This window comes from Ciconia boyciana, chromosome 14 (genome assembly GCF_034638445.1).
Source record: "Ciconia boyciana chromosome 14, ASM3463844v1, whole genome shotgun sequence".
NCBI lineage: Eukaryota > Metazoa > Chordata > Aves > Ciconiiformes > Ciconiidae > Ciconia > Ciconia boyciana.
The window spans coordinates 4186987-4199082 of NC_132947.1; the positions used below are offsets into that span (position 1 = coordinate 4186987).

Sequence of the window (12096 nt, forward strand, 5' to 3'; positions counted from 1 at the left end):
AAAAAAAAAAAAAGGAAACTTTCTGTCACATCTCATGTGATAAAAATACTGCACAAGTATTGCCAAGGGGGGAAGAAGAGAAGAGGCAAATCCCATGAACTCTGCAAAGCCACTCAATTTTCAGGTTTTTGCTTTTCTTTAATGGTTCAAAAGGGCACAAGCTCAATTTAATAGAAATAGTATGGACATAATTTAAAATTAGCTCGATACAAAGGAAAACTCATTCCATACCCCGTTTAATCCACCTAACAGCATATGTTGATAAAGAGCAACATTTTCATTAGTTTGATATCCTGGGTTCAGTATGCACCTTCTGTCCAGAAAGAGATGCCAAAAGAGCCAGCAGAAGATCAAATATACACACCCTTCATACAGAGACTAAAAATAATAAATAAAAAAAAGGAGAACAAAAAAACACAATAATCCTACAACATGACTGGTGGAATAAGAGCCAACCCCACCTTCTCTTGAGTTGCCAGCTGAAAGAAAACATAGCTATAGTACTTCAAGGGGCAGAAATAAATAGCTTGAACTAGAAGATAAATATTCATGTGTTTTTGCTTCATACACATCTCCTGAAAGCATCAAACTGCAGTGTTTCATCTCTGAATGAAAGCTTCAGCAAGGATGAATCTTAATTGACTCATGAAATTAGGTTACCAACAACACTGGATCTAAAACATCTATAAAAATTAGCCAAGAAGTCAATTTAATTGGCAATTTAGATACCTGCTGTAATTATTATGCACTTAAAATCTCTTCAACCAGAGAACAGCTACACAGATGGCAGAATCCAGAAGAGGATTTTATTTACCAAGTTAGATTTGTTTCTTACTCCAAAGTTTGAATGTAATAGCATCTTCCACCAAGATGTTTTGGCAAGATGAAGCTCACTCTGCATCCACAGTAAGAGAAGGGCAACTTCCTTCTCAAGTCTGTTAAACAAAGTGCAGAGAGGTTGAGCGAAGAGGATCATCTGAAGACCTGGCCCACTGACACTATTCCATTTCTTTGAAGATGCCAGCTATCCCTATTATAGGCCTTAATGTAGCTGGGAGTTATTAAATGCCCTGGGGAGAGTTGAGGACCTGTACTGGGTCCTGCTGGGATGGAGTTAATTTCCTTCCTAGCAGCCCGTATGGTGCTGTGTTTTGGATCTGTGACCAAAGCAGTGTTGATAACACACTCATGTTTTATTGCCGAAGAATACTTACACAGCATCAAGGCTTTCTCCCTTTCTCACTCTGCACCCACAGCGAGTAGGCTCGGGGTGGACAAGAGGCTGGGAGGCAACACAGGCAGGACAGCTGACCCCAACTGACCAAAGGGACATTCCCTACCATATACTGCCACACTCAGCAATAAAACTGGAGGGGAGTTTCACAGGTGTTGCCATTGCTCAGGGACTGGCTGGACATGGGTCAGCTGATAGCGAGTGATTGGTTGTGCATCTCTTGTTTTTCTTTATTTCTATTTGGCTTTTTCCCCTACCTTTACTTATTAAAGTGTCTTTGTCTCTATCCCCAAGTTTTCTCACTTTTGCCCTTCCCATTCTCTCCCACACCCCACGGTGGGGGGGGGAGCTGTGTGGGGCTCAGCTGCCTGCTGGGGTCAACCCACAACAGAACCAAAGCAGCATCCTAAGCTGTTAGTTTAGCTGAACTTATTTTTAAAGCACTTGAAACAATGGTGGCAGCAAACTGAACATCTAAAAATTTAGCTTTGAACATGTGAGTTGAACAGATTTATGGCAGAGAGAATCACATTCTGTTCTCTCAGGAATACAGATTTTTGGTGATACTTCACAAGAATTAGAGCCAACTGAAATGCTAGAAATCTGGTTTGCAACTGAGTTCAGGCTACAGGATTTGTTTCTGCATCAGAACAAATCACAATAATTGTCCTACACACCAAGTGCTGCCCCCAGCACAGAGCTACAGCGCTGCTATCAGAAGCATTATTTATAGAACATAAAAATTGTAAAGATTAAACTGGGCAGAAAATACCCTAGCAGTATAGTGCTCAGTTACCTACAGAACTGACAGCTATCCCCAGTTTCACTTCAGCCAAAAATTCTGCTCCGTGGCTAAGGATACTAGCTCACAGAGCTTCTACCAAACCTAACAAACAAAGACCAAGGAAACTTGATTCCAGCAGATTAATATTTTCCGATGCAAAACACTTCACTGAAATTCCCACAGAATTCTGTAAATGTTCTCCTTTTTTGAACACTACATCAATATTTAAGACACTTTTCCACCTGAGAGCATCTGGTACAGCATTCTTTGGACTTTGTAGCCTTCCCTTGGAAACTATTTTATTGCCCACAATTATAAGAGATTGCAAAATTCTGGTTTATCTGCCTCCCCTACCCATGATGCATAATGCTAGGCTTGATCATGACTGGTACACCAGCTCATTTCTAGCCACACTGTTAAAAAAATTAGTAATTCAATACTGTCTTGTAAAACTAGTTACTTCCTACTAGTTTCCTGAAGGATTTGTTTTATCTTATTTGTAAGAGAGACAAGGTAGGAAGTAATCAATAACTCCAAGCACAGTGGTTTTGGACACAAGTGTCAATTGATACATAATTAATCATTTATGAACACTTCTCTCTGAACAAAAACTTACTTTGAAGGTAAAATTAAATATGCTTGAATATTTCTCATCATAATGTAACCACCCCTACAAATTGATCACTTAAGTTTAAGACTGTGAAGACAATTACAGACTATAACATCACTGGAAAAAAACCCTAGAACAGTAAAATAGCTACAGGTTTAGTTTATAGATCTTCCTACTAAAAGGCACTTTTTAAGCTTTGTCTCTGTGGACCCATTGTCTCCGGGCAGGTGTAGTTTCACATTTATTCTGTACAAGGTATCTTACAAATCATTTTCATGGAGACTCCTAAACAATTATGATAGCAATCATATTGCAAATAAAGCAGGACAGCAACAGCTGACTAACCTAGTGCAAAGCCCTACAGCATAAGAAACTGTATTTTTATGACTACCAACAATTCCTCACACACTGAAATTCTGCAGCACGAGCTCATGCACACAGCTAGCAGACTATTAGCTAAAGAGTTTTAAGATGATACCACAAATGTGCAAAAGCTTTAGAAAGTCAGAGTTTCTGCTATGGTTGAATTTCCTTTAAAGCTACATTTATAGTAGATACTTAATGGGTTCCAGTATAAGGGTTTTACTATGTTTGCTGTGGTCAAGAGATTTTAAAAAGAGATAAACTTTGACTTCTCAAGACAGGACGATATCTGTAAATAGAGTTCAGTTTTAATAAAGAATCCACTTAGCTATCTGCTCGGTAACACTAACCCACTCAGATAATAAAACGGTTGCACAGCACTTAGAACTACATTTAACACAAAATAAGGCCATGTAAATAAAGTTATTTGCATCTCTAAATATAGATAGCATTTTTGTTTCACTATTAAACAACTGTTCAACAGTTTCATTGTCATTGTGCAAAACCTAGAAAGAACACGTGCACAGGGGAGAAGTTCTGTTCTTCTAACAAAGTTCTCATTTCATCCAGTAAGCAAGCATGCTGCTAAATGGACCACTGTAAATAGGCTGGTGAGCTAACTTCTCCGTAGCCTTAACATGTACGAGTTTTATAACTGAGCGTTATTAAAAGGATTCTCGTTCTCACTTGATCGCCCTGACACATTGTAGGGAACTGTGTCTACCTCAGTGGCCGGAGTTGGTTAAGTCTGAAGCGAGTAACGTGAACCACAGACACCTCAGAATTCAAACGCTTACCATCTTCAAACTTTCCCTATCATCGTTACTTTTGAACTATCATAGAATCAAAACTCAATGAGATAGATTAACAGATTCTTTTGGGAGCCCTAAAAAAAACCTGACTCAGAAGAATAAAAATAATGCTAGTAAAAATATAATGAAGTTATCCATTCATGAAAATACATTTCTTGACAAATATCGTAAGCATGAAAACTTCTTTGTAACACCCCAGAGGTTCATAGCATTCCAACAGCCACAAACCATATCTCATCTAAAACTCTGACCGGCACAGCAATGGAACTGAACTCAAACAGGAATGCCACCAATCAAGGTTTCCATTCAACCTAATGCCAAGGACAGACATTACACGTCCAACAGAGCAATATCCAGTCTAAGTTTTGTACTATAAAACCAAGAAGGCCAAGATTAAAAGGTCCAGATGTATTTCTGCAGCTGCAGGCACAATTCACCTTTTGTGCATGCTCCCGCCAGATTTATAAACAATCACAGGCAGACAAGGCTATCCAGCCTCCTGCATTTTCTGAATGGAGGGCTGCTGTAATGTACTAGAAATCTGTCTCATTAAATTAGGTGCATAATAAAATATACTGAAATAATCTAAAGGATCTGTCTAGACCAGCAAATGAATTTCCAATTGTAAATGTATTAAAGAAAAAAAATCAAGTTTAAGTAAGCTTAGTCTATTCTTGTAACTTATTGATCCTGAAAATTAAGACATTATCTTTGTGCACTGAATCAACAACAAATTTTTGAAGAGTATAACTGAAAGTAATGGTAAGCCACATTTGACACATTCTAATTGCTTACTGCTCTCATGCAAACTTGCTATTACAAGCCTTTAAGAATACAAAGTAAATAGTTACATCATCATACATTCTTCTGCATAGTAATTATTAAGAATTCGAGGACTGAGATAATGTATTCTTTCATTTCAAGCTCTATAGTGGTCTATTCCGTAAAATAATAAAAACTATAAAAGAATCAATATAATGCATAGCCTATATTTTTTTGCAACGGGAAACATATCAAAGTCCCATATCTTCTGAAGTGGCAGATACAGGGTGACCAACTTTTTCATTGCTCTCACTTTCCAATTGGTTCAGCTAGGTGAAGATGCTCCCGTGATCAGTTACATATTCAAACTCAGCAAAAACATTCAAGATGTTGAGCACTCCATATTTAACACATACTCTTTGCATGCCTGATTTTGTGCATTTCTTCCAAAAAATGTAAGAGAACCAAACATTTTAGTTATTTCACAGAGAACAGACTAAACACTAAGCATTTTAAAACATCATCTTAGCGTCAGATACAGAGATTTCTTATCAGATATCTTCATGACTCAGGTGACAAAATTGATACTGAGTAAAGGACTCGAAAAAATGCCAACTTGTAAACGGAAATTCTAGTTATCAAGTAGCATGATGTAACATTGCATTGTTCAAGGACAAGTTACTTCAAATACCAAAGCAGATAATTCTGCTTAAAAATTCAGCGCACTTGCATATGAATCTTGCTTTCAAACAACACCACAAAAAAAAAAAAAGTCATCTGACTGGCACTACAAACAGTGATTTAAAAATATAGTCTTATCAAAGTGAAAAAACTTGACTGGTATGTTTTCCAGCCAACACTAAAATAACAGAAAGCTAAGCTTTCCACCTTTGTTCTAGGTCAGCATGTGTGAAGTTCACACAGTAGAATTCACAAGAAGAAAGACTGAAAGAAATACCAGTTTCAATCATAAGACCTGTCAGCTTAAGGAAGTATGTATCATAGAAAGCAGTAACAGTATTAAAATTGATTTAAAGAAACCATCCAACAGTGAAAATTACCCTCCATGTTCAGTTACCAAATCAAGTACATTTGCACAGATGTTAGCAAACATAACTACGTGCACCACACAGTTTTTCAGTATTGCATCAGCTGAAACCTGTAACCTATCTAGTCTTCAACTACTTGCAGGCATAGAGTTTGTTGTCTAATAATCATTTTCTATCTTGAACTTTTGCCTTCTGTTTATAAGATTATACTGGCATGGCTGAAGAGCTAGTTTTGGAGAAAAATGGCATATTTATTCCTGGACAGCAGATGTCTCAGTGCTTCCTTTCGAGCACTCCCTGAAGTTACAAGTTCATTATGAGGTGCTGTTGGTTCAGGAAACCAACACTAAGAATCACTCCTGATCTTATCCTAGATTGCCCTCAACTTTCTGTCACATAGTCAAACATTTGCATGACTTGACAACCATTTTAAGAAAAGCTATGTTTACAGTAACTGAAAACCCAGGGGGTTACTTAGGGGAAAAACACTGCTCGGCATTTCTTGCTTCCATGCTAGTTTAGCCAGTTCTCCTACTTCCATCCCACGGCGCAGCGCTTTATGTTTGGAAGTTACCCAAGTCACTGCTTCCAGAAATTGCCCTGAGGTTTCAGAAGTCCCAGAGCATACTGGTATAAAGTTTGTTAAGATGACACATATGGGGTTGCCCCCAGATGTCAGTGTGAATGTGGAGTTACTGAACTTCGGAAGGTTAAGTTGGAATGAAACAAATTTATTTTTTCTTGCATGCATAAGCTTTAAAAAAAGAAACAGTATGGGAAGAGTGGTACAGTAATGCTAATCTACACTGCAGATCTGCGTCTCGTTTTTACTTTTGCTTTCTGAAATCTTAAATGAAGGCTATGTATTTTAATTGAGAAAATGCACAGTAAATGAAAGCAATATCTGCTTGCATTCAACATGCTTTGGCAGATACTTCTGAGGGGAAACACAAGGCTATGGTAGACATAAAAAACAGAAGGTGATTTCAAACCCACATCTGAAATTCTGGCCTGCAAGTGCTGTGGAGTAACAAACCACTTCCAAAAGGAGTCCCGAATCCAAACATACAGATAGCACAAACATGATTAATATCCAAATTAAATAAATGGCAACATAATTTATACCTTTGTTACCATGCAGAAGTTCTGGTGGCATGTTATTTAAAAAAAAGCCTTTTTTCCTGCTATTTTTCCCATCTTGATTGTCTCCCTTTCAGGAGCTCTGTAAGAGAAACATTGAGTAGGTAACTGAAGAACAACAAAAAAAAGCCGAGCTCAAATAAATCCAAACTGCTCTCTGTTCTTCAGCTGTGGCCTAAAAGGCCCCTTGAGGCTCCTGTATCGTGCTGAAGCTGAGCTCAATACATTCATCTTGGGAACTGGGTGTCATAGACTCCTTTGCTAAACTATCCAGCTCCAGAAGCAATCAGGAAAAAAAATAAAATTAGAAAAATCCCTACGCTAGGACGGACAGAGCTCGACTGACCTGCAACCCGTGCTCTGCACAGCAATGTCCTTCAGCCCCCGCTACCTCCCCTGTCCCCAGAGAAGAGCCCCACGGCCGAGAAAGCGGTCCTGCCACCCAGCCCGCAGCTCGGACCACCCGAGGTCTGCCGCCTCCGCTGAAACATGGAAGGGGAACATCGTTTCGATCCAACGCGCTACTGACGCGGCCGCACGGGCCTACGACTCGCAGCGCCCCGAGAAAACAAGCGAGCGGGTCAAGGATCCCGCGTCCGCCGGGGGAGAGAGCGCAGCGCTGGGGTGGCCGCGCTTCCCCGGCCCGGCGACCGCCAGCTCCCGGCCGGGCCGCCCCCCGCCCTGGGCCAGACTGACAGGACGCCCCGCGGCGCTGAGGGGAGCCGTTAGCGGCCCACCGGGGAGGAGACCCCCGCGCCGGGCTGGGCCGCGCCAGGCCCGGGCGGGGCTGGGGGAGGCGCTGCCGCCCTTCCCTCAGCGGGGGCGCCGCTGCGGCAGGTGGGGGGAGCCGAGCCCCCGGAGGGGAGCGGCTCGGCCGGGAGGGCAGGGGAGGGGAGGGCAGAGCGGGGCAGCGCGCCCCAGCACCAGGCCCGGGGCAGGCACGGCGGCATTACCTGGCACCGCGCTCCCGCGACGGCCCCGCCGCAACACCCCCCCCGCCCGGCACGGCTGACACCGAGGCGGAAGTGCGGCCCTCGCGGCGGCGGAGTGATGTGCTGCTCCGCCAATCGCAGAGCGCGGCCGCGCCCCGCCGTCGCCGAAGCGACGAACCAGCTTCCTCGCCCACCCGCCCAGAGGCGGGGCGAATGCTAATTAGGCGCCGAGCCTCACAGCCCCGGGCCGCACCACTGCTGGGGAGACTGCTGGCCAATGGCGCGTCGGAGGGGCGGGACTATGCAGATAAAAGCGGCACCGGGATCCCCCGCTGTGTTGGGCGGCCTCACCTGGCGCGTTTCGCAGGGGACGGTGCTGCCTCCGCTGCACAAACGCACACGGCCGTGCTGTAGCCGGTGTCATTGACTGTGCTTTGTGGGACGTTTGTACCGTCAGCCAGCTGCAGAACGTGAGCTCGGCTCACCATATTGTGTGTAGTACAAAGTATTCTCCTAATAGAGTGTTGGGAGGCGTTGACTTCTTTTCCCCACTCAGTACGTGCGCGTGGGTGTCCCGGCTGGGTCCCTGCAGGGCTGTGCTTGTTCCCTGTGCGGCCTCCCAGGTGGGAGGCTTGTATGTGATGTAGTTTACTGTGTGTCGCTATGAACTTAACCAATTTTGTATTTTTTTTAATGTTCTAGCAGCTTTGAGGTGTGGTGCATGTTGCCTGTAAGCCGTGGGTTGAGCACCAGCATCCTCCATGTCCTGCCGGCCAGTCTGTGGCTTCTGAGCAGCCTGGGTCCAGCAAGCGCTGCTGCTCTGGGCACATTAATGGACAACTGGAAATCCCAGAGAAATGGTCAACAAAATCATGGGCTGGTAGTGGATGGTTAGAGTCATTCCCTACCAGGAGAAAGCTGGCAGGTTCTTCTATTTCTTCTTTTATTTCTATTTCTTTATGAGGTGCTTAGGGACATGGTATAGTGGTGGTCTTGGTAGTGTTAGGTCTACGGTTGGACTCCATGATCTTAAAGGTCTTTTCCATCCTATACAGTTCTGTGATTTCTGTAGCCCTGAACTTGCACTTGTTCATACACAACAGGTGACTGGAGGCAAGTTTGTAATAATCCCCTTCACTTCAGCGTAATTACTGGTGTGCTAAAGCAATTGAGACTATTCGTAGATGTTGATGCAAGTATCAAAACTGAGTCAGGAGTTTAATATTAATTTGACTCATTTCTTTTAGGTAACACCTGTTCTGCTCTTTTTATTTACCTTCTGATTTCTGAGTCTGCAAGGTGTTTTCCTTCACATACTTTTAAATTTCTTACATGATCAGAGAGATTAGAAACTCTTTTCCGCTGAAATGTCCGCTTCCCTCCCTTTTCATGAAAGCTAAGAATCTAATGAAATCTCATTGGACCAAGCAACCAGGACTTTAAAAGGAAAAAAATAAAGAATAAAAAATTGCAAAGCATGCACAGAGCAAGGTGCTTCAGCCACAGGGATAACCAGCTTCCTCCTGAGGAGCTAGAAACCGATCGCTCTGGATGAAGTACGTCTTATATTGCTAAGACAGAACGACCCATTGCTGTAATTGCTGAGGGACACCTTCTTGTCCTCTTAAGCAGAAAATCATATGAGATGTCAGGAGGGGCCAGCGCAAGAGTGAACAAAAACCACTCAGGAATGACAAGCTGGAGCCTGAGTAAGGAACGGTAGGGAGTGAAGGAAGGAGATGAGTCACAGAAATATTTATCCTCAGAATGATCTCCTACCACTGATACACTTCTCAATGCAAAGCAAATATAAGGAATTCGCATATTTATTCTGTAGCCCAGAACTTGTTCGTCAGAGGTGGATGAAAATGCTTTTTAATAGGGAAACGGCTGCAAGGCTGGTGGGGGAAATCATCGCTACGCCAGACCTTGGCCACCAGAACAGCTCGCCTGTGCAGGGGGTGGGAGAGGGCTCAGCAGGGCCGGGCAGGGGTGGACCTGTCCTGGAGGGGTGGCTGGACCTCCGGGGGGTAACCCAGGTTTGGGCACCACACGAGGGCTCCTGATGGAGACCAGAGTCCAGCCACAGACGTGGCACCACGGATGCCCTTTTCATTGCTGGTTATCTGCCGTAGGCACCAAAGAAGCCTTGCAAGGAAGGGTGGTGGTCAGAGGTAGGAGTGATGGCAAAGGCCCACATCGTGATGGGATTTATTCCCTCACCGGCACTTGTGTGAAGTATGTTTTCAGAGATGCAGCAGCAAAAATATGAACCACTCTCTTGCTGCATAGCTCCTTCCTTCCCTCCCCAAATACTTTACCTGGCATGCTGTTGATTCTGGAGTATTACTCATCCCTAAATGAGCTGACAGCTCCTGGCCATCAGCCAGATGCTGACAATATATGAGACATGAATTAACAGTGATAATGCTCCTTGCTCTGGCGCAAATGTAAGGTTTTAAATGAAATCTCCACTGAGAATTTCGCGCACGCGCTGGGATTGAGGAGTGTTTTGGGGTGGGCACAGCTGGCTCTGAGGTTGTCTGTCGGTCTCTCTGGATCCAGTCTTGCTATATCCTCCTGTTGTTTCATCCCTGCGTTCACCCAGGCGAAGCTGCAAGGCAGGTGTTGTTGGGCTCATCTTTAGGGAATACAAATCTTTGGGAGTAGAGGATAATTTGTATCATTCCAAATCTGGTTTTAAGATCATCCTGATTTGCCCAGAAAAGTGATTATTTTTTTCCAGTAAGCCCTGATTCAGCAACGCAATTGTGGATTGCTCAACATTATAGGCTCAACATTAAGCACAGAAATATTCCTATTGCAGCTTTTAAGCAAAGGCCTGCAAAACAAAAAGTAAGCATGAATTTAAATTGTATTCTGACTGAACAGGCCTTTGTCGTGGCTAAGCAGCTGATCTGGAAGAGTTCTCTGAAATGATCATGGAAAGAGAAATCCACTGATTAGATGACCAAGGAATATTGAATTTGTGTAGCTTTTTCAGGTCTTAATTAAAGGCATGCGCATTCTGAGCCTGCCACAAAATCCTCTCCCAGGCATTTTGTGGGCATTGGAGCTAAATGCCCATGCTTAGCAAAAACGAGGCTAATTGACAATTTCTTCCTTTGTTAAATATTCAGGGGCTACTCTCTAGCAATCAAAAATCACAAAAACTCAAAATTAGACAGGGAGAAGAATCTAGCTCTGTATTGGTTTCCCTCCTGTGTTGGCAATGAGGGAAGAGAGCAGTTACCTTTTAAAGGAGATGGCATGGAAAATTTTGCCTTGCTGGCAAAAGTTTTGTGACATTAAAAATAATTAAAATGGGGATTTACAGTGGAAATTATTGAGCAATTGTCTCAGGCATAGGCGTAGCCATCAGCTCCACCTATAGTAAACTCAACTGTTCCCCTTCTGCGGAGCAATGCAATCCGCTTAGGAAACTGATCCAAGCAAACCTCATCACTGTGGCAGATTTTCAAAACCTGAATTGCAACAGAATAAGGAAGGGCAGAATGCAAAAACAAAACACATTGATCCTGTGATCTAGAGATAACGCAAGGAAATGTGGGACGGTACAGCAAAAATACCGATCATCTGTCACCAGTTGTATGTAAGCAGAGACAAATACCTCTTCTCTTCTCCTCCAAATAAGCTGGTGGCCAAAGGCAGCCACTTCAGTCCCAACATGTGTGGGCAAGTGCTCACTCTGCCACAGGAAGCTCTTTTCAGACGACGACTCCTTGCCAGGAAGCTTCAAAACCAAACCCATTCATTTAGCAGGTGCTCCAGCATCTTCTGCTTGGTGTTGCTTTGGTGCCTCCGCCGTGCCGTGCCAGGCCGCGGTTCCCGGCACACCGTGCCTCCACAGCATTTCATAGACACAGCGTTGTCCTTACAAGTCTGTGCCAAATGTGCTTGGAAACAGTCCTGCTCCTGTTTACCAACAGCTTCACCTTAGAAGAGTACGGGGCTTGTCCACACCTAAAAGCTAATTTGGATTAAGGGAGGGTGTGAATTAAAAGCAGAGTAGGAATCCCAAAATATCTCTGGGCAGATAAGACCCAAGTTATCAAAACAATTGATTAAACATGCCATCACTAACTGCAAAATCAGTGGAGAAGGGAAATAACTGTGCTCAAGAGAGAAGAAGGTCGTGCATCCCAGCACCGGCAGAGATGGGGCAGGTTTGGGTTTACCCTCAGCCATCAGCCACAGGGAGACGTGGAAGCGGGACGTGGGGAAGGAGCAAACCTCGTAAGAGGATGAGCAGGACTGCAGCCAGCAGCACAGCCCACGTCTGGTTATTGCCCGTCGGGAGGTACTGGCTCTGGGGGCAGGAGCTCACCAGCCCAGGGCAGGTACCAGCCTGGACAACCACGCTGTGCCCAGGTGGAGCTCGTGGTTTTC

General features: G+C 43.9%; 1 protein-coding gene across 3 annotated transcripts in view; it reads right to left on the reverse strand.

Annotated features, from left to right (window-relative positions):
- Window positions 1–7839, reverse strand: part of OSBPL2 (oxysterol binding protein like 2) — a 38982-nt gene extending 31143 nt beyond the window's left edge. Inside the window, exons 1-2 of one of the 3 annotated variants that reach the window (XM_072879612.1) lie at window positions 7708–7839; window positions 6740–6836 (exon numbers count right to left, since the gene is read on the reverse strand). The gene's annotated coding sequence lies outside the window, so the exon portion shown is untranslated. The remainder of the gene's footprint in view (window positions 1–6739; window positions 6837–7707) is intronic. The other 2 variants (XM_072879610.1, XM_072879611.1) reach the window with 2 other exon arrangements.
- Between the last annotated feature and the right edge of the window lie 4257 nt (window positions 7840–12096).